We start from the raw sequence: 23,201 nt of genomic DNA, 5'->3' as shown, positions 1-23,201 counted from the left end.
TGGCAGGTGGGTTGGGGACAGGAAGAATCAATGGTGGAAAGAGAAATTCTACTCAAGAGCCTGGGGAAAGAGCCCAGGTCACATCCTCCACTTTCCTTGTCCATACCTCTTCACACTCCTCATTCTCCCATAAGCACATATGTCTTTTCACCCCTAGAAATCCAAGAATCCTGGTAAGGCCGCTGTCAGAATCTTTAGAGAGCCTACAAGAACTCTATGGTGATTAAAATATCAGGAATAAAAAAAAAAATCAGGAATAAAAATCGCCTCCCTAGAAATCACTTAGAACCCCGACTGGCATATTGTCTACTCTGATTCAATGTTGGGTATTATTACCGCGATCGTCAGCGTCATGATTATTGTTGTTGTTCGGGACAACATCTCAGGGTGCCCACCAGAAGTTGCGAGGCCATCGGCCGCCTCATTTGCCAAATGCACACCCAAGTTACAAACGATAGCCGTTGTTTATTTCTCTCAGCATCTCTCAGTCTCCCTTGTCATTCCCCGCCTCCCCCCGCCCCCGAAACATTTCATTCTGCCTTTTCCAGAACAAACATCATTATAATCACTTCTTGTTCACATCTCTGATATCCCCATGGCTCCTGCTGCTCTCACTGGTAGTAGCAACACCTCAGAATTTACTACCATCTGCAAATATCATTAGCTATTGTTTATTCCCTCTCCCACACTATTAATGAAGATGTTAATTAAGACCAGAACTAACACTGACCCCAGCAGCAATCCACTAGACATTTATCCAACTGGATAAACTTCTGTTAGTCATTACCCACTGCTCATAGACATTACCACTACTCCAGTCCCTTCATCCGCTAATTTGTAAGAGACCAGGGGAGAGAATTAAGGGAGCCCAGTATTATTTAAAAATTAACACTCTGATACTTAGGGGTTTTGGAAAGGGATTTGGTGGAACATCAGAAGGACGGTTGTCAGTAACACGCATGAGTGGAGGGAGCTAGCCTCCAAAAGAATTTGGTAATTGCCTGGCTAAGCTTATGGGTTTCTGAGAGTTTGGCAATACACCGTAAGGCTAGAGGACACCAACATAAATTATAGTTTTCTTTCCAGACACTTCCATTTACAGATGAGCAGACTAAGGTCCAGAGACTTGTCCAAGGTCACTCCGCTCATTAGTGATAGGACCTGAATTGGAACTTGGGGCTTGAACTTCCTGTCCTGAGCTCCGGGTAGAAACAAAGAGCTCCCCGTGGGTTTCATCTATTTGTTTTCAGCAAACCGTCTGTAGTAGGAGTTCTTTACGTATTCGTTAAAGGAAAGAGCATTATTCACCACGATGCCCTGTTCTTCCCACCTATGTATTAGCCGTATTAGCCGTTCTCAACCCTGGCTAAACACTAGAATCACCTCGGGGAACTTTAAAAAAAAATACCAATGCCCGCACCACACCCCTGGAAAGTTGGATTTTTAATTGGACTGAAGAGAGGCCCAGGCCCTGGCAACTTTTTAAAGCTCCCCAGGTGATTCTAATGTGCAGCCAGAGCTGAGAGCCACCTCAGACGATGAAGTGTTTTTCCAAAGGCTCCTAAATTGGGAGGTTTCTGGTTCTGTAGAATCGGGTCAGTACAGAGCTGCTGTCACTTAGCACACGGGAGCAAACCTTTCTCCTAGACCAGAAACTGACAGCCCTTAGGACTTTTCCCTGGTGAAGAAGGCGAATTACATCATCACCTCAGAATGATGTCACTTGGAATCTTTGCACCCAGTCGGGGGTATTGAGACTGGGCAGTTTTTCCAGATTTAGACTGTGGGGGGCAGTAGTGCCCACTTCAAGGCTCTCAGGCAGCCCTAAGGGGAGTTACTGGTTCAGTAGGGAAGCTGGCCCACTGGAAGCAAAGGCAAGCAAAGGACAGAGGACCTACCAGGCTCTACGGGGTTTGCTATTTCCACACTAATACCCACTTGTCCCCCTGCCGCTGGTATGACAATGAAGCCCGAGTAGATGAAGAATGTAGGTCAAAGACAAAATAAGGAAACATAATCTCAGGCTTTTGCCTGGACAAGAGCCCAAGGAGAATCAAAGACAAGACTTTGGAAGGTTTCAGAGGCTGTTAGTCTTCTGATGTCACACTTTGTGGCCTCCTCCATTTTAAGCAGACATCTCTAAAGGACTAATGGCCCAGCAACACTCACACCTGTCAGAACTGGGGGATTCACAGTGCTCAAGTTTGCTGCTGCGGGATGTTCACTGCCCCCACCCCGCCCCAGGACCTGGTACACCACACCAGGGCTGCCATCGGCAGTGAGAAGCTGTGCTTCCAGGAAGGATAGAAGACTCTCTCTGTAGTTCACAGAAAGACACTACGTGGAAATTAGAACACTCGAAGAGGGAGAAAGACCCAACAGTCTTCCACATCCTTGCCATAAGTAGTAGAGGCGTCATGATGAAATCAGGGGAAAAGAGAGAAGAGCAAAGAGAAGACTGGAAGCCTTAGGGAGGGGCCGTAGGGATCACTCTCCCTCCCCAGATATGCTCCAGGATCAGCGCCTCTCCACGGTTGTTAAGGCTGGGCGAACACAGGAAAATGTCCAGGAAGCTGGTGAAATGTGGAAATGGGATATCTGTAGAACAGACAATAAGACTCGGGGGAAAAAGGAAGTGTAAGGTGGGAACATTTTTTACGTGTTCACTCTCTTACCAACGGAAGCTGGGGGCCCAGGCATGGGTCACAGGCTAGCCTGCTGCTGTGACAACCTGGTTCAGCTTCTGGAAGAGAGAAAGAAAGAGAAGGAGTCCCAGCCACAAGTCACTGGTGGAAGGCCAGGACAAGGGGCCGCCACCAGTGAACGCATCCAGATGCACTGAAGTGTTGTCCCAAAAACACTTCTTGAGAGAAACAGCTTAGGTAGAGAGTGACTCCTCTGGAGGAAAAAAAAAAAAATCAGTCATTTTGACAAGGTCAAAATACCAAGAAAACAGCATTCCCTATTGAGAAGTTACGGGTCAGGACCATACTCCATTAGAAAATACTCTTTTCTGCTTCTCCCTTAGGCATTCTGGCTATGGCGTGATTTTTAATACGTTCCCTCAAACAGAGACTCTCCGGGCACACAGTCTCAACTAAAAACATGAAAGTGGTTGGATTTTAGGGTAAGAGTTCTCTCCCCCCTTAACTGATAAAAAGAAAGACTCTAGAGGAGGGAGTGGACTAATGATCTAAATAATTCCATAAGAACGTATGATCCCTGGTGGTATTTGGGCACAAACTTAGTGGGCTGTGGTATGGTCTGCACTTGTCCAATATTGGGACTCAGAGGGAAGTCAAGTTTCCCTTGGGATCTGGAAATTGGGGCAATTTGGATGATTTCCACTTTGCTTGCACCTTGGGAAGCTAGCCAGGGAGGAAGCCAGTGGAGAGAGGAGGGAAGGAGGAAAGAAAGGAAGGAGGGAGGGAGGAACAGAGGGAGGGAAGGGGACTCAGCTCTTGCGCATCTTGCGCACACACAGCTTGCCGGACATTGCTTCTGGCATTCTCATATATGCAATCCCACTTAATCTCTAGAACACCACTGTGAGGTAGGTATAATTGCTTAGCTAGTAAGTAGCCAGGTTATATTCCATTCAGGTTTACCTGATTTCAAAATTCTTCCCTTTTCCTCTTGACAACTAGTCACCACCAGCTAAGTGTACCTACATGGACACTTGTGTATACGTCTGTGGATAGGTGTCTTTGGTTACTTAAGCCTTTCTCAACACTGCCCTATCGCTAAGCAACCAAACAATGAGGGTAAATTCCCTATCTCTGGATTTTTGTGCTCTTCTCAGACTAGAAATGATTTTCCTCTCTTCAGAGTTGCCCCTAATGTTGCTTTCATCTGGCTTTGTTCGTACAGTGTTGAAGAAAGGAGGAAAAGAGGAAGGGTGAGGGCTGAAGGAGATCGCTGGTCCAGGTTCTGTTGTTTACTGGGCAAAGACTATGGGGGGGGGGGTGCAGGCAGAGGTCAGGTCCGGTGAGGATGCCACCATTTTGCCAACCCCCCTTCCACGCCCCTGTGGGACTTCTCTGATAAACAGTTCAGCTCTGTTTTACCCACAACTTCTTGATAACTGGAATCTCCTCCTTTACTGAGAGACCATCCTTCTCCATCCTTGGAGAAGCTTCTCTATACTTCTCTGAAAGAGGAATGGCAGACCATGCCCACCGCCCACCCAGCCCACCCATCGTTGGGGCCTCTGTGTGTGTGTGTGTTTTTTTTTTTTTAAGATTTTAGTTATTTATCAGAGAAAGAGAGGGGGAGAGAGCAAGCACAGGCAGACAGAATGGCAGGCAGAGGCAGAGGGAGAAGCAGGCTCCCTGCTGAGCAAGGAGCCCAATGCAGGACTCGATCCCAGCACCCTGAAATCATGACCTGAGCCAAAGGCAGTGGCTTAACCAACTGAGCCACCCAGGCTTCCCAGGGCCTCTATGTTTTTGTTTTTGTTTTGATTTTTCCTCACAGGAAGTAGAGAGAGGGGTTGGGAAGGTGGGAATGTGCCTGAGGAGGCTGCAGCCTCCCTCCCCATTGGTCACCTGCTGCCCAGTGGAGAAGAGCCATGGCCAGGTTTTCCCTGCATCTCTCTGGAGCAGACACAGAGGATTCAGGAAATGCTATCACAAAAGGGTTTATTGGGGGGAGGAACATGTGGAAGAGGAGGGGGTGTTGGCAGGGACCCTTGTTCCAGGCTAAGCCTCTGCTGCCTGCAGTCTCCATATATTAATTCTCTCCTTTCTCCACCCCTGACTTTCCAAGTGTTTGTATTCACTCCCTAAAGGAAAGCACTCCCCCAGGCAAAAGTGTTTGCAGCATTTTTATTAAAGTTTAGTGGAGAGGAGGGAAGAGGAAGGAAAAGGCTGGACTTGGAGGGGGCACGCGGTGGTGGTGAGGGGGGTTGATAATGGCTGCCGGAGAGAGAGGAAGAGAGAGGGAGAGAAAGGGAAGGCAGGCATGCATGAGAGCCTCAAGTCGCAGCCAAGAAGCAGAGAAAGGGCTGGTGGGGACAAGGGGGGCGGGTGTGCGTGTGCCAAAAGCCTTATAGAAAAAGAGCAGAGATCTGAACAGGGGGAATGGTGAAAAGCAGAAGTGCAAATGGACTTTGGGATCCTCCTGGCAAAGAGGGCTCCGAACAAAATACAAAACAGGCCACCGTGTCATCTCAGGGAGACCCAAGTCTGGAGGAGGCAGGCTTACTTGGAGATGCACAGAAAAGGCCTAGCAAATAAATAAATAAATGCCAGAGTATGCTAATATGCTGCGGGCCTTTAAAGAGAGGGTGAGAAAGAGAGGGAGAGAATGGAGGTCTTGATACACAGAGCGACATCAAGTGAAAGCAGCAGCAGAACAGAGACAGACAGGGACAAAACACACACACATAGCCAGACCCCAAGAGAGGGACACAGAGAGAGTCGCACACAGAGAGAGACAGAAAGGGCTGGGAGAGGGGGGCGACAGGGGCGGGAGCGGGGCGGGAGCGGGGCGAGAGAGGGAAAGTCTCCAGCCAAATGCGGGAGACTTGGCAGGTGGACAGCAGCCGCCGGCCCAGGCAGTCCCTGCACTCTCTCCGTCTAGTCTATTGTTGTCTGGAGGGGGGGGAGAGGGACTTGTTTGTTTGTTTTGTTGTTTGGCCTCTTTGTCTCTTTTGTTCCAAGCAGTTAGTTTGCTCCTTTCCCAGACACTGGGCTGATGGAAGTGCTTTATGGATTTTTCTTAAAGGGACAGGATTAGCTAGTTTACCAGTACAGTTTCTGAGATTTCTTAGTCCTAATCAGTTTCCATCTAAATGGATATGTGTGTGTGTGTGTGTGTGTATACATATACATATATATATATACATATATATATATATATATACATATAAAATCTCCATCCGTATTTTAAAAGATCTTAGTAAGTGTGGAGGGTTCATATTTATCATATTTATGCTGCTTTTGTGACTGGTTACTAAGAATAAAGGGGTCAAGTTCAGCCTCCCCACCAAGCCTCCTCCTCCAAGGTTGTCAACACTGCAGGGGGTAGACGGAAGGAAAGACAAAAAGAAGAAAACCTACAAACAAAAGTAAATGGAGAACATACATGAATAACTCCAAACCTTGGTATATGTTCTTACCCACCCCTTTTTTTAACATCAAGATGAGAAATTTAAACTTGAGGCCTAGAAGGGCTTGGAAGGACCTGGGGCGGCCTGGACATTCCTCCCCACACTGGCAAGGTGCTATAGGCCTCTGGGCTTCACCCCCAGGCCTGTTTCCTGCAGGCCCTTCCCAGGCTCGATCCCAGAAGACAGACACTGTGCTAGGGACTTGGGGAACCCAGCTTGTCTTGGGTCACTCCTTTTCTGAAGGATAGGACTATTAGGGACGGACTCAGGCAGCCCAGTGACAGTGCTGGGGAGTACTGAGTCACTGAGCTGAGCAGAGAGCTGCTTTTTCTTTATTTGAGGAGAGGTGCTGGTGGCGGGAGAAGGGGTATCCTACAAGCCTTTGACTTTTTTGTTTCACAGAGACTCCCAGCTTCCTGTCCTTCATGATAATTTCAATAAGATTTGGTCTAAAGCAGACAGCTCCTGAAGGAAATGAGATTTCAAAACACTTCCAAATTCATCCACATTCAATTTTGAATTCATCTCTAGCCCTCCCCTGAAAAGAATGCCCTGTCCTTTTACTTAATCCTAACTTCATCTTCTCCTCCCTGTCTTAAAATTTCTTAGTGAAATCTAGGGTGCTCTGCCCAGACATTAAAAATTAATGCATACAATCCAAGCACTTGGGGTTCTAGGAAATGTTCAGAGGGGGTGGAGGTGGGAGAGGGAAGTGGGTGCCCCTTTGTGAATAGGATCCTTTATATTCCAAGCAAACACAAATCAGAGTGGGCTCGTCTGACCCTTGAAAGTGCGTCTGCCACAGTTGTAGGGTACAGGCCGGCTCTGGGAGACTTGGCAGGTGGGAGCACAGTGTGCCATCAGCTCCACCCCACCCCCTGGGAGTTTGATACTGTAAAGAAAAGATATACAATTCCGTCAGGCGCTGGATTTTGGGGGTGGTGGGGTGAGGAGTTAAGAAGCAAGCTGCTCACACACACACAACTTATCTACCTCTATCGCATTTTTCTCCTCTCCACTTCCGCGCCTCCCTCCCCTCAAAGCGGCCATAGGTGTCCCGTTATCATCACCAGGAAGTTTTGTTTCTGCTAGGGTGCCAATAGAAGGATCCAGATAACCCCCGCCTTTCCAGGCCTCCTCCCTCTCCGACACAACCTTGGTGACAATGTGGGCCAAGGCTTGCTGGGACCAGTCCGGAGTCAGAGGTTGGGGGTGGGGGAGGGGGGCAAGGCGACAAGGCCGTGCGACCTTGGTTCCCGGAGGGCCCAGTGAGAGTGAGGCCTCTGGGAGGTGCAGCCCAAAGGAAGCTGCACGGGGGACACGTGTTTGCCCAGAGTTTGGAAAGAGAGAATGTTGTAGGGCGCGGGTCTCCTGAGACTCTTGGGGGAGGGGGCATTTGTAGCCAGCTTTGATTTGGGCAGACAGCTCACGTCCCGGGTCACACGAGGTAACCGACGTCCTCCTAACCTCGAGCATAAACTTGATTCTGATTTGGGCACGTAGGCGCAGCCCCGCTGAACCCGTTAGTTTCTGCGGACGTCGCTTAGGGGCAAGCATCATCTGTGGCCAATGATCGTAGGATCACAATCTCGGCACGTGGAAAGATCAAAGCAAAGTGCTGGCCTTGACCCTGGCGGGGTCAAATCTGATTCCAAGCCCAATCCGGTGGGTTTCAGAAACGGCCCTGCAACCCCAGGCCCGGGAGTCCACACGGCGCCGCCGGAGGAGAATTTCGTTTCTATTCCCCGCACGCGTCCTAGCAGCGCACCAGAAGATCTTGTTTCGCCGGAACGCTCTCGTTGACTTGTTGGTTTGAAAGTTGAAGCCCCGGGAGGGTAAGGCTGGCCACAAAAATTTCAAACCCCGCTAATCCTAGACAAAATAAAAACATAATAGGCCACAAACCAACCAACTTGGGGCAAAGTCTGTGGTGGTCCCCTGGCTGGGCACATGGAGCCCCGGGACCTGGAGAGAGTGAACCTTTCTACCGCCAATTCCCAGTCTGTGGGAAGACCTTAGGATGGTGTTAGAGCCGGGTCTCCTCTCCGTTGCGCACTCCAGTCTTCTAAAGAAGTATAAAAACAAACCCCCAAACCCGCCGCATCCACAGCTCCGGGAGGTGGGGGACAAGGGGCACAGGAAGCTTGACTCGAGCCCGAGTTTTGGCACGAGTTTGCCTCACACCAAGACGTAGGGTCTCCCAGGGAGACGAAACCAAGGCGGAGAAATCGCGGCCTGGGAGCCCCTGGCCCCCCACTCGGGAGCCAACCCGCCCAGCACGAAGAGTGCGTCTCCCGATCCCCACCCCGGGGAACTGGAAGGCAGGCGGGCGCTCGGGGCTCCAGCAGGGTGGAAGAATCCTAAAGAAAAAAATCTGCAAAGAGAAAAAAATAAATTTGAACCAAACCAAACTCCAAGCCCGAAGGTCCCCGCCGAAAGCGAGGTGGGGGAGGAGGGGGCGGGAACGGCCGAGGCGCGGAGAGTGGGGGATGCGGAACGAACGCCGTCCCCTGCAGAGTCGGTGCCTCCGGGGGCTCACAGCGCGCGCTCCCACCCGCAAGGTTTGGACTCCCGGGGGTGGAGGAGGGTGGGAGGGAGAGGAAAGGAGGCAAGGTGGAGGGAAGGGGGTGGGGGAGGAAGTGGTGGTTCTCTTGCTCGTCCTGCCAGCGTCAGCCGAGGCGAACTTGACTGAGGTGGCAGAGCTCGAGAAAACTTTGGAAAGTTTAGGTAGCACGGTTAGTGGTGGAGGCGCAGGGCAAACAAGCAGCGCTGGGGTGGGTGTGGGGGAGCGGGCCGGGTGCCATTGGGAAGCCAGGTCGTGAGGTAGTTAAAGATCCAAGAATCCTGGGTCAGGTCCGCCCGCGGCCCCAGAGGCTTCGAGGGGCTGACTGTGAGCTGTTACTTTAAGAGACGGACAAGACAGAGCCGGTAGTTCGGCGGTTCGTGCCAGTGCCGAAAGCACTACGCGGAGAAGGCTCAGAGCAACGGCGGCAAAGGCTCGTCCGTCAAGGCGGGATTAGATCCGCCTGCCCGGGGGGCCCCGTCCCCCACCTTCCCCCGCCCTGCGAGAGCCGCGCGCGCCAGGGATCTTTGGGGCGACGCGCGCGGTTTCGAGTCGCGCTTCGGGTCTCTGCGCACCACGTGCGCCCACGGCCTCAGGCGGGGACGTTTGGGCGAGTGTCCCGGCAGGGAAGGGGGCCACGCAGCCGGGACGGTGCTGCGGCGACGTCCCAGCCCGCCCACCCTTGCTGGGGGGCAGGGCAAAATGGCCCAACCCAACTTCTCCCTGCGCCCTGGGGAAGGAAGCGTAGTGCGCCCGCTGGAGCGCGAGGCCGCCGCCGCCCGTTCCACACACGGCCTGGCATTCTGCTTTTCCTCACTGCGCACCAGGGAAAGGCATAATTCAATTATATCGTTCAAGTGCCACGCAGCTTTTCCCTCTTTTGCTCTGCAACCTAGTGCATTTCGAAGGGGACTCTCCCAATCTTCAAATAAATCTCTCTCTCTCAAGTCACTCTGGGTTCTTTAGTAATTATTGGGGGGAAAAAAGAAAAAAGAAGGAAAAGAAAAGAAAGACCGCCCCAAATCAGATATGAGTTTACCGTCTGAGCTGCATATTTGGGCTCATCGAGCTTGGTTCCAAACCGCGCAGCTCACGCTATTTCGGGAGAAGCTGGAGAATGGGGAGAATACAAGGTTATTTAAAGTTGACTCCCAGAACGCGACTTTCCTTCCAGGACTCCCTAGGAGTCTGCGTCTAGGCTCCAGCTTGAATATTGAACCCGGGCTAGCTCCCCGGTGACACTACCTGTTGGGAGAATGCGCAGTCTAGACCGTTGGCCTTCCTTTCTCCCGCGCAATCCCGGCAGCGACGGGATGAATCTGGGTTTGGCAGGGAAGGGGAGAAGACAGAAGAGCTAGGGGCACAGCACAAAGTCAGCAGCGCCTGGTACTACCCAGCAAACTGCTCTGGCTCTTTAGGAACTGGAAGCAGTCCCCAGTACGCTGTGCGGGGTCCCTGGCCGCAGGGATGCGCCCAAACTCTGCACGATTCTCGAAATTCGGAAACCACAAAGCAGTGCCGTTTGTGTTTACGGCTTAGTGCAAGCCTAACTTAAAAAAAAAAAAAAAAAAAAAAAAAAGGCAAACAAAACAAAAAATCAGAAGCCTCTTGGCAGCTTCCTCGGCGCCCACCCCAACTCCGCACTCCAGCCCCCAGCACTTTTCCCTGCACCGAAAATCACTTTACTACTTCTTAAAATTCGGAAAAGTCCGCGGCGGCTTGGACGCGCGGCAACCCAGAAGCTGCTTCGAGCTCCTGCACGAGTTGCTTGAGGGAAATCACTCTGCTCTTTCGAGCAAACTGAATCTCTGAATCTTAAAACAACCTAACTGGACGAGGAAGCGGATCTCTCAATATATATTCGAGCCGTCTTTGTAGGGATTTTTGGAGGCCGGGGGACGGGGGCTGGTATCTCACAGGAACCTGTGGGAAGGACAGTTCGGGCCGGGCCCTGGGGCTGAAAGTCTCATTTGGGAAGCGCACAGCGCGGGTTGAGCGCGCGCGTTTGATTGCATTCTTTCCGGCAAACTCTCCAGCGGAGCCGGCACCGACAGGACAGGGGGCGGGGGTGATGTAGAGGCACAGGCTGGGCTAAACCGGGGAAATTTCCCCCTAGACGTGGGAAGCACTCCGCGTTGTGTCTCCGATGCGGGTTTCTGCTTTTTGATAGCGAACCCCGCTCAGTTTTGGGAGCTGTGGAACTTGGGAGAGGCCCTACGGGCCGGCCCATTTGGGGTCCGAGGGTACGGAAAGCCTTTGTGATCGGGGGCACAGCGGGGCTGTATTTCTCAGGGCCTGCGCTCACATTCTCCACGGTTACAAAGCACTCGGCTTAAAACGAAATGGGGACAAATATTAGGCCACTGCAGGGAAGGAGGGCGGTGAGCCTCGTCTTGTTTAGGGTACTCGTTTTGACAGCGAAGACTGCTGGGCTACGAGGAAGAACGAGACTTTATTAATGAGAATTTATTGCACAGGAACGAGAGTGGAGACTTCGAGCTAAAAGACGGCGCAGGACGCTTCCCGCGCGGCGGTCTTTTATGATCCTGGCGATATTCTTCTGTTCGGGGCCCCTAAGTCACACCCCTATTCCCAGTCTTAAGTGGCATTTCCCTTCCCAGTGTGCCTCTTTCCTGTGCCCACTCATCCGGGCTTCGTGCTGCCCGGGATCTTTCGGCGGCTGGAAAAACTCTTGCAAACTTGCCCTTCACCAGGCGCTTACGCGGGTGGGCTCTCCCCGCGCCGCCGCGCCGCTACCCCGGAACCCTCCGGGGCCTGGGAAACCCGGCGTATTTTCCAGCGCTCAGCCTCGGCGCTCCTGTTTTATTTCAGTTCCATCCCAGGGGCACGGACCCAAGGATAATAAACAGTGCTGCTTATTACAGATACAAACGGGCGCAGAAAAAGAACCACGCGGAAAAGCAAGCACGGAGACATTTTTGCAAGTAGCCATACATTCAGAACTGACTTTGAAAGTGAGTTGTACAGTGGAAGGAATCTCTTCAAAATTATGGAAATTCGCAAAAGTATAGGTTTGTCAAAGTATGATGGTTGGAACTCTTTTTATTTATTTGGTTTTGCCTCTGGAAATCCGGCGGAGTTGTTGCTACCTGCCCCTACCTCTCTACAAGCCGCCTCCTCCTACTTTATCCCTCTCTTAGATCGCTAGGCCTCACCTAAAAAGGGGAGGGAGGGTCTTCCAGGTGTCAGCATACTTTGCTACCCTTATTTCAGATCCTTCAAGAGTTGAAAACACTACTTTCCCTTTAGGCAGTGACAACGCGGGCTTTGGGGGGGGGGGCAGGGAGAATGTCATTGTAACGGGTGTGGTCAAATAATTCAGAGATAAGGGGGGAAAATTCTACGCCCCCCCCTTTTTTTTAAATATAAACGAAGATACCCTCTGAGTGTTGACTGGGAGTAGGGGCTGGTGATTCCTCCGGGTGCGGGTGCGGATGCGGGTGAAACCCATTTCTGCCCTGCCTGATGGCCTTGGGAAAGGGCCTCCCATCTGCTCTGATCACCAACCCCCCCCCCACCCATGTCAGAAAATCTTTCTGCCTGCAAATATTGGCACGACGCTGCTGCGACAGGCGGTGGTTCTTTAAATAGGAAGGAGACCGCAGGGCGAAAAGAAAGTCACAACCTTCCTACCCACCAGACTACCTGCCTCCCGTCCCCAAAGGCTGAGTGCTGGCAAAGGAGTCTTAATAAGGAAAACCTCCAATCTCCAGCAGGATGGGAGGTGAATTAGCAGTGTGTCCCAGGAACGAATCTGTATTTGATTCTCAGGGGCTGGGGTGCCCCAGAACAGGTCTCCCTGTTTCAGTGCCAGAGCATCCGATCTGCCCTTCCAATAGCCCTCCCAGTTTCTCCACTTTTCCGTTGTTGTGCAGATAAATGTAAAACTGGACAAAATTTCTGAGGGTGCTTTAGTCCTATTCTCCTGGGCAGCGGGTGACTTCTGACTTTATCCAAAGGGCCTGCCCTGCTTTTGGTGGTGCTAAGTGGAGGGTCTGGTCTCACCAGAGCTAGCCCTTGTGCACACAGAACTCTTCACCGACCAACCTCCTGGGGCTTCCTCTGGCTGGACCGGCCCCTCTAACAATCAAGGGCATCTCTCTGGAAACGATTGGGGCCCAGTGCACCCAGGGAACAGCCTAAACCTTCTCTCCCCAGCTCCTACCTAAGTTGATGGCTTTGCATGGTGTTCACAAATTTTTGTTTCCTCCCTTAATTTCTGTATCATCTCCAGACTTTGCTCAGCTGTCTCCAGCTCTCTCTGCCCATCCTCGAGGCCAGCTTCTAGGAAGAGAAGGATTTGTGCCTGATGAGCTCCAGCTTGCGAAGCCTCCTCTGCAGAGACTGGCTGCGTTTTCTAGGGGGTGCTTGAGGCACTTTTGGTGGCGAGCTTGGCTCTGGCCTTCCCATTATTTTCCAATTCAGTTGGACCATATCTTGTCATTTGATAGAGGAGGGAACTGAGGGACAAAGAAGGGACTTGACTTCCCCAAGGGCAGGCGGTGAGCTGAGAGCAGAGTCTGCATCAGACCCCAGGATTCTTGATTCTGAGTCCGTCTGCTCAGTACTGGGGCCGGTGTCGCTGACAGTTCACTACTGTTCAGGAAGCTTCTGCTGCGTGCCAGGCCACTTGCCGTGTGCCAGACACTTTACATAGGTTATCATTACAGTAACTCTAAAGAGCATTATTAGCCCCAATAAAAATTTTTTAAAATTATAAGAGTAACATATACATAAATCAAAATACTTCGAATAACTCAAAAAGGCCTAAACTGAAAGTAAGCCTCTTACTCTCCCCCCTTTTCCAGAATGAGGCTGGTATTTTTCATCCCTTGAGCGTCTCTGTCCATATCTAATAAACGTTACCATGACCTTCTGAATGAGGACAGAGAGGCTCCCAGTCAAGGTCACCAGCCCTGGCTACCTGTCTCCAACCCAGCACTGCCATCACTCTCTATGGGAGCGAAGGAGAGTGGGGAGATGAGTAGTAAGTAGTGAGGCCACAGATAAAAGAAGGATCAGATCAGAGTTCACGTCACCCCTTCCTTTTCCCGTCCACCTACACCTGCTAATGCTACAGGTTTTCAGGAGCTGAGACCACAAACTTTCTTGGTGCAGGTAACCTGACGCTCGTTTGGGAGGGCTGCATTCCTTCCAGGCCTCTGTGCAACTGGACAGACAGCTTTCCTTGGGCCCCTGTCACCTAGCGGCTGTCACCCCAGTGCGGCCTCCAGCCTGTGCTAGCTCTGGGAGTGGGGCAAGCTCCGGAAGCTTCAATTTCCCTGCCTGTCCCTCTGGGTTGTTGGGAGGCTCAAACCAGAGAGATCCTGGGGAGAGGACTGGAAACTTGAAATCTCTTTCTGTAAATAGAGCAGCTGCTTTTCAAAGGCCTGGTTTAGGACCCTGTGGCCCTTCAGTTCAAAACAGTGAATGTTTAGGGTTCTTTGCAAAAGGGTGCGTCTGTCTTTCGGATATGGGGTTCACGTTTTGGGTGTGTTGTGTCTATAGAAGCAGGTACAGAAGTGTGTCTCAAAGTGTGAGCAAAGTGGGCGTTCCTTTATCTGTGAAAGAGGGGAACACTGAGCCGTTGGAATCAGAGACGTTGGTGAATGTGAAGCGGATTTCCTTCTGCTGGAGGACACTTAAAGCCAGGTTGGTGAGGGTTGAAGGAGACACTGATCCTGCTTGGGGTGCACAGTGGGATGCTTTAGCCTGTCCCTTGGGGTAGGCAGATGATCAGAAGCAGACAGAGGGCAGCAGGGGTGCCTGCTGGGTGGCATGAGCTTTCCAGAACCAGTAATTTCATTTGTTTGTTAGTATTTTTGTGAGTGGAAACGAAAGGGACTTGGGAGGATGGCATGTGATCATTTTTTCAGGAAAAGCTAGTTCTGTCCTTGAGAGTTCTTCATTCTGGAAGAGTTGCTAGAAAATCCTGAGTTGGGGGGGGGAGGCCTCCAGGTGAGAACAAATGATGGGGCGGTGGCCGTGGGCTCCAGGGCTTTGCAGCTGAGGAGCTGTTGGGGAGGGGTTGCTGTCTCTGAAAAGCCCTTCTAGAAACATGCATAAATCTGAGATAGTACAGGGGGAAAGTCTGAGCGTCCAGGAGGAAAGAGGAAAAAAAAGCAAAAATGGTTTTAAGATGAATGAGGGGGGCTGGGGAGTGGGCCGGTTCCAGAGAGAAACCGTGAAAGGAGGGAAAGTCAGATTTTTTTTTTTTTTGAGGCCCAGCCAGCCTTCAGAGCCTGCCTTCAGTGTCTGTCAGGACAAAGGATGCTGCGCCCCCTGGTGTCAGACTGGCAGTCAGCACCGCTCGCAGCGGCAGAGACCTGAGGGCAGAGAGCCCCAGGGTCCTGCTGGAAAAGTCCACGGGTCAGGCAGATGCCTTTCCTTCTGTTTGCGAAGGGTGTTGCAGTTGAAATAGCCTTTGCTTCTCCACTCTGGAATTTAAATAGAGACTCTAATGGAGAGAGAGGGGGGTTTTGTTGTTGTTTTACATGCAATTTAGGCCAATAGGACAATGCCTGCTTCAAAGCCTGGTGGGGTGGGAAGTCCACGGACCTGAGAAAAAGACCTGCTTTTGAGGTGGAGTGTTGGTCTGGGGGTGAGTCATTCATTCGACATTTTAGAGCCTCCCTTTCCTTGTCTTAGAAACAAAGGGGTTGGAGTACCAAGCTCCAAAATTGGGATTTATTAATTAAGATATTCCAAGAACCTGGCAAATTGGACATTCTTTTTATTTTTATTAGCATGCAGGTACCCATGTTCTGTGGTTCAGCACAAGCTCCCTGATTCTGAGCAAAGGTTTTTGTGTCCCCTTTCCCTTTTAAAAAAGGCAAAATATGGCTCTTTGCAGCACAGAAGCCACCCCTTCCACCTTTTATGGAGTCTCCTGCAAAAAGCAACTGAGCGAGCAGGTCTTCAGTCTCTGCTCTGTTTCTTTTAAAAATAAAGTAGGAAAGTGTCGTGCTGGAAATTATGCTACTGAGTGTTACATGTGGTAGGTGTGAGTATATGCTTCAACAGTTCCAGGCACAAGACCAAAAACGTCCCCAGAATTAGCAGAGTTTTCAGCTATAATCTGGCTAACATTTCTACAAATAGGGTACAAAGACCAATTTGAGAGTATGCAGTCTCTAAGGGGCTGTATGGTTGGGATTCCGCTGGAATTTAGGGCCGTCCCTTACACAGTCATGTGATTTTTAGTAGGCTGGGCCCCAGGAAAAATTTTGCGGCGGCTGAGAGTACCCTCTCCTAAGCCCACAAATCTAATCACTGGGATGCGTCCTCAGTCATACCTCAGGGCGATTTCTTCCCTCTATGCTGCCCTTGAACTCCGATCTCTGCATAAGGGCTGCATTTTGGGTTTGTTTTTAAGGAAACTGGTTGTAGCCCCATGAAGGGTTACTTGAGTCGTCATGTAGATGTGGAGGGTGTGCGCAGCCGTGGTTGTGTAAAGGACGTGGTGTCACTATTCCAGATGCAACACCAGGGAAGCAGGTCCCTCTGCAGGGGAGAGGTGACAGGAGGAAGAAGAGCAGCACAAAGAAGAGGACCCATGGCAATGGTTGGGGACCAGGCCTGAGAAGAGAGTTGGAGTTTTGGCCCCTCTGAAGTGAGCAGCTATGTCGTGGGACTGACTTGACCTCCAAAATTCGTATGTTGAAGGCCCAACCCCCAACACTTTGGAATGAGTCTGTATTTAGAGATGGAGCCTTTAAAGGTGTTACTAAGTTAAGAGGAGGTCATTGAGGTAGCGCTATTCCAGTGGGACTGGGGAAATCCTTTTAAGAGGAGGAGGTTAGGACACAGACTGGTGTGGTGGGAAGACCGTAATGAAGACACACCAATATGGCAGCAGGTGAGCCAGGGAGTGAAGCCTTAGGAAAAAAACACTTCCACGGACACCTTGTTCTCAGACTTCTAGCCTCTAGTATCATGAAGAAATAAATTTCTGCCACTCAGTCTATGGCACTTTGTGGTAGCCCCCACAAAGGAATACAAGTCACAACCTGGCACCAACCAATTTTGGGGATCCATCAAGGGGCGCGGACCTAGAGTCACTGATTTCTTTCGTTTTTAAGAGAGGTTCAGAATCTTTCACTTTTTAAAATGTTGGGAGCAGAGCTTAGCTTCATGGACATGCAGCCTGTGTGCCATCACCCAGCACTCAACCTTGGCCCCAGAAGGGTCTCTGTACTTGGCTTCAGGCTCTGCTACAGCCATCCAGAAATTCTTTTTTTTTTTTTTTAAGATTTTATTTATTTTATTTGATAGATAGAGATCACAAGTAGGCAGAGAGGCAGGCAGAGAGAGAGGGAAGAGGAAGCAGGCTCCCCACCAAGCAGAGAGCCTGATGCGGGGCTCAATCCCATGACCCTGAGATCATGACCTGAGCTAAAGGCAGAGGCTTTAACCCACTGAGCCACCCAGGCGCCCCGCCATCCAGAAATTCTTAAATTTTGAACAAGGGGTCTGCATTTTCATGCCACACTGGGCGCTACAAACTACGGAGTTAGTCTTTGTTGACAACCTACACGAATTTAAAATCAAGTGCTAGTTCAGAGTATGGGGGCCAAAACGATCTATGTCTGTGGCTGGATATAGCATGAGACTCCAGTATGGACTCTTTGTCATCCACTGGATTAAGATATTCCATTCTCTGAGAATCCCTGGGAAGGACATGATGGCGCCCAGAGATTTTTGGGGGGTGGGAGGGAAGGCACAGATATTCTTCAGGTGTGATTCCCTGAGATTCTGCATGAGCTAGTGGGGCCCTGATCAAGATCCCACCTCCCCCTAGCTTCAGGGAGGGGCAGTGAGAACGTCATAAGAAAATGCCGAGGAAGGGATCAACACAAGGAACTAAGTGGTTTGGGATGGAGGGTTGGGGAGGACCCTGCATGTGGATGACGCTGGAGGCTTCCCCAGAGTCATCGCCCATCCAGCACTGGAGTCAGGCTTTGGAAATTGGAACGGTGGATGCTTGTTCCCTGGTCTGAGTGGTAGGACTGTGAGGGGTGCTACAGCCTCACGTCAAGGCTACACAGAGACAGACCAGATAACAGCAGTGTGAGAGGACTGGCTAGACCCCAGTTTTCTGCAGGTGGTTTGTAAGCAAGACTCTTGCTTTGGAGTGGGTCGGTCCCAGGATTCTTGAGGGGTTTTTGGTTGGGCTGGATTAGGAGTGTTGAGCTGCTAGAGGGAAACACTTCCTGTTGGAAGGAAGACCTGAGCACTTAATTGTAAGTCAATAATACATTTCATTTCGTGGGGCATGCCATGCCGGTTGAGTCTGACTTGGAGGGGGAAGCTTTGCCCCTGATGAAAGGAATGTGGCCAACAGTGAGTAGAGTCATGGGGCTGATACAGAGAGATCCTGTTTCTCAGGAGATGCATTCACTTCTAGCAGCTCACTGAAAATATTAGAGTGGGATGTTTGGTCAGTAGGTTCACTTTTCTGGTTCTTTCTGCCCAGTACTGGCTAACTGGAGAATGTACGTTTTAAAAGAAGTAATTTCTAATGGACATTCTTGCAAACTCCCTGAGGGAAATGAAAGACTGTTTGAGACACTGAATTTCTTGGAAGAAAGTTGCTATATAAACTAGTATAGAGCTTTTTTTCTCTCCCATCCCCCCATGGCAGGTTTGCAGGACCCACCAAAGAACTCTCCCATCATGCAAGAGAGAATATGAAACTCTCTCCGGGCCACTATCAGGGAAACTAAAATTCCCTCTTTCTTTCGTGTTTCTCCAATCTCGTGAGTCTGATTTCCAGATCAACAAGGAAGGTTGTATTTTTATTATTTTTTACACTTTGCATATGGAGAGTCCCTGAAGGAACCCTGAGATGAGCTAATTATGTGACTTATCGTGGGTTCGGGTTAGTGTGGCCCCGAGCTAGCTCCTCCTCCTAACTAACGGTGCCCTCCTCTTCCCTGAAGTGTATGAGCAGGGCTCCTCCTTTTGGCTGAGCCAGTCCCCATAATTCTTAAGGGGTTGGATCCACTGGCCCAATATGTAAGAGGACTGAAATTCTGTGTGTGGCATTTCTGATCTAATTCCTAAATGACAGCTCCCTTAAACATGTGGGAGATAAGAAAGCTTGCTAAACATTAGAAGACCATTATTTTCAGAGAAATGAAATCTGGGTCCACCAAAAACCTTGTCCACAACTGTTTGCAGGAGCATTATTCATAATAGTCCAAAAGGGGAAACAATCCAAATGTCCATCTACTAATGAATGGGTAAACAAAAACGTGGTACAGCTACACAGTGGAATACTACTTGGCAATAAAAATATGGTAGGGCACCTGGGTGGCTCAGTGGGTTAAGCCTCTGCTGTCAGCTCAGGTCATAATCTCAGGGTCCTGGGATGGAGCCCTTCATTGGGCTCTCTGCTCAGCAGGGAGCCTGCTTCCCCCCACCCCCTGCCTGCCGCCGATCTGCTTACTTGTGATCTCTGTCTGTCAAATAAATAAACAAATAAAATCTTTAAAAGAAATAGGATATGAGATGTTGCTTTATGCTACACTGATGAACTTTAAAACATTATGCCAGTCACAGTGGAACATATCATAGGATTTCATTTGTATGACATCCCTAGAATAAACAATCCTACAGAGAGGAAATAGGCAAGTGGTTGCCGAGACCTGGGGGTCAGAGTCCGGGCATCGGAAGACGACAGTACCATGGTACAGAGTTTCTTTTTAAGGTGACAAAAATCTCCTAAAATTGATTGTGGTGGAGAATGAACAACTCTGAAGATGTATCAAAAGATCGAATTTTGCATTTTAAATGGTGAGTTGCATGGTGTGCAAATGATATTTTAATAAAGCTGTTAAATTATTTTTAAAAATGCTTTTTTAAAAAGATTTTATTTATTTCAGAGAGAGAGGGACAGACAGAGAGGGTGCGAGGGTGGGGGACGAGTGAGGTGGGGGGGGGTGAGAGGGAGAGAGAATCTGAAACAGATGCCAGGCTCATTGGGGAGCCTGACAAGGGACCTTGATCCTATCACCCCACAAGATCAGGACTGAGCCGAAGCCAAGAGTTGGACACTTCACCGACTCAACCACCCAGGCACCCCAAGAAATGATGCTTTTAAAAAGACCACGCGTTTATGTCTCTTTCTGAAGCTGGTCACCTTGGGACACATGTATCCAGGCTTAAAAACAGATTTTATGAGCTAAGTAAAATGACAATGTGAAAAGTACCGATTTCCCCTTAGGTAGAGAGCTGACTTGCAGATCCAGGTACAGCCACAATATTTATACCTGTAGCTACTTTGAACTTGGCTGAAAATTTTTTCCTTGGCCTGAAATCATTAGAATATATTTAAACGATACTGAAGTGACTGCTGTGTTTGTCTTCCTAATACTCCTTTTCCCTGCTTAATGTCATAGCACCCCAACTTTCTCCAGTTCATGTGGTTTAAATATTGTTGACCCCAGGCCCCAGGCTCTATGAGTCAGTCCTGATCAATCGGCACATTTTATCCAGTGGCATGTTGGAGCTGCCTCATACCAGCTTATTCAAACCAACTGGAAAATTTTTAGGAATTTTGTGAGCCAGTTGTTAACTATTACTACTATTAAAATTTAAAGTATATACATTTATAATTAAGTTATATTTGAAACAGTTATTAGGCACTCAAAACTCACTTCTTAATTATTTGAATACATTTTATGATTACCCATGCTCTTGAGGTTACTTATACCTATTGGACCTGCATGATTTAAGGGCACAACGGTGGATCTCTTAGCATCTCCACGGCTCAGTGACTTCCTGTTGGCAGCTTGAAATTGACCAACAGTAGTATTAAGACCACACAACTATGTAAATGTGGTATATTGGGGCTTCTTCTTCTTTGTCGAGGAGATTGTTCATCATTTACCAGCAGAAATGGGTTAAATAATGTCCCTCTTCTCCCCCAAAATAGATGTTTGTGTCCAAATCCCTGGTGTATGTGAATATGACTTTGGGAAAAGGATCTTTGCAGGTGCATTTAAATTAAGGCTCCCGAGATAAGGCCACCCTGGATTATCCCAATGAGCCCTAAATACAATCACATATGTCCTTATAAGATGTGGCAGAGGGGGTTTGACACAGACATGCAGGGGAGACGCGCAGATAGGACAAGGAGGCCGCAGAGACTGACTGAAGTGGTACACCCACAAGCCAAGGAATGCCTAAAGCTACCAGAAACCAGAAGGGGCAAGAAACAGAATCTCCCCCTGGAACCTCTAGAGGGAGCACAGCCCTGCTGACGCCTTGACTTTGGATCGCTGGCCTCCAGAAATATGAAAGAACACATTTCTGTTGGTAAGCCATCCTACCTGTGGTAATTTGTGACGGCAGCCACACAGCTATGTCAAATTGACACAACCCTGTCAAACTGACACACCCCATACCACTGGAAGACTATCATAGGGCCAGGGATGGGCACATCACCCCAGTTAGGACAACAGGAGGTCAGCTTCTATTGTCAAAGAAACAATCTCCTTCTACTTAGGGATTGCCGAACGGTGCCATCTTTGCCATCATATTTGCCTAAGAATAAACACAGCACAGAAAGTCATCAAGTTGGGATCTAGAGAGAGAAAGAGCGAGACATTTTGGACAATGTTGTTTGAGAAGCTGGATCCAGTCTTCTACTGGAATTCTCTATCACAAAAATAAATTCATGTATTCTCTTTTGAAACCAAGCTTCGAACCAATATACACCTGTGAACTTTCATGGAACATTGGAAAGCGTTCACTTGTACAGACAAGGTTGTAAATATATACAATTGCTATTCTTTGATCAGTTACTGTTGAAATCAGGCCTAATAACAAAGACAATCCGGGAAACCTGGATCAGACAGTAAACAATCTGATACCTACCTGAATTCAGTCGTGTTCATTTGCTCCAGAAACATTTATTGTACCCAACCATGTTTAAAGGGTTCAATTCAGGACATAGATCCGTACATTTAAGAGCTTACTACGTATTTGCCAGTAAGGAGTTTAGGATAGCTCACATTACTGAGGTCACCAACAGTATTAACTTTTCATTATAGCCCATATTTTTCTAGACAGTACTAAATTCATATAATTTCATTATTTTTGCTAAGGAGAATTTGTTTAATGCACAATTAAAATATTTTAACTTCTTTATGAGATTACATTTAAGTGCATTCACAAATCATAAAAGAGCTTTTGGCAAATCGAATGGTTTTGGGGTTGGGAAAATATTCTAGCGACTTTCTTTTTTTTCTTTTCTTTTTTAAGATTATGTTTATTTACTTGACAGAGAGAGAGAGAAAGAGAGACAGCACAAGCCAAGGGGAGAAGCAGAGAGAGAAGCAGACTCCCCACTGAGCAGGGAGACCCACTTGGAGGCTCAATCCAGGACCCTTGTGATCATGACCTGAGTCAAAGGCAGATGCTTAACCACTGAACGATCCAGGGGCCCTCTTCTAGTGATTTCCAATGATACTGTGCTTTTGGTAATTTTTAACTTCTCAAGAATTTTTATTTTCCATTATCTTAGTAATTTGTTGGCGTGGATAGGCACATTTCTGAAAGGACGGAGTCATAGGAAGTCCCAGAGATAGACACACTGTACTGAACATTTTTAAAATAAAAGTAGTATCTTTTAACATATAGCATTTCTACCTTTATTTTTTCAGTTCAGGAGATTCAAAATTAATATTGCCCCATAATTCTATTTCTTTTCTATGCCTTTTTTTTTTTAAGATTTTATTTATTTATTTTACAGACAGAGGGCACAAGTAGGCAGAGAGGCAGGCAGAGAGAGAGAGAAGAGGAAGCAGGCTCCCTGTTGAGCAGAAACCCAGATACAGGACTCAATCCCAGGACCCTGGGATCACGACCTGAGCCAAAGGCAGTGGCTTAACCCACTGAGCCACCCAGGCACCCAGCTTTTTTTCTTTTTTTTTGGTAAGATTTTATTTATTTATTTGGCAGAGAGAAAGAGAGAGAACACAAGCAGGCAGAGTGGCAGGCAGAAGCAGAGAGAGAAGCAGACACCCCAGTGAGCAAGGAGCCCAATGCAGGACTTGATACCAGGACCCTGGGATCCTGTCCTGAGCCTAAGGCAGCCGCTTAACCCACTGAGGGTAACCCCCTTTACTATACTTTGGCAAATAGTTGTGTTTCTGTTGTTGTTTCTTTGTTTGTTTTTTGCTGAGCACATTTTTCATTTTGAATAAATTCTCAACTTTTTAAATCTAATTAAAGTCTCCTAAGTTTAACTCAGCATTTGTGGTTAGTTTATTTTTTAAAAAGTTATTTTACATTTATTTATTTATTATCTATTTATTTATTTTGGGGTTTGGGAGAGGCAGAGGGAGAGAGAGAATCTTCAGCAGGCTCCACACCCAGCCTGGCGCAAAGCCTTGCGGTTAGTTTCTTGATGATTGATAAACCGGAAGTCCATCTTTGGGAATTGAAAAAAATAAAAAAGGTTCCTGAGGGTTGCTTGTTGCTAAAAGAGCCCATTAC

The 23,201-nt window shown here is 48.8% G+C and overlaps 1 protein-coding gene and 1 long non-coding RNA gene across 6 annotated transcripts in view; one reads left to right on the top strand and one right to left on the bottom strand.

Moving 5' to 3' along the window:
- The window catches only part of NFIB (nuclear factor I B), a 436,909-nt gene that overhangs the window by 254,384 nt on the left and 159,324 nt on the right, over positions 1-23,201 (bottom strand). The gene's annotated exons all lie outside the window — the stretch shown is intronic.
- LOC132025128 (uncharacterized) lies at positions 14,157-22,160 on the top strand. The gene is made up of 3 exons (XR_009406425.1): positions 14,157-14,348; positions 16,174-16,308; positions 21,988-22,160. It is a non-coding gene; the product is annotated as an uncharacterized LOC132025128 (long non-coding RNA).

This window comes from Mustela nigripes, chromosome 9, assembly GCF_022355385.1.
Source record: "Mustela nigripes isolate SB6536 chromosome 9, MUSNIG.SB6536, whole genome shotgun sequence".
In the NCBI taxonomy this organism is placed as follows: Eukaryota; Metazoa; Chordata; class Mammalia; order Carnivora; family Mustelidae; genus Mustela; species Mustela nigripes.
This window is presented reverse-complemented; position numbering and strand designations above follow the sequence as displayed.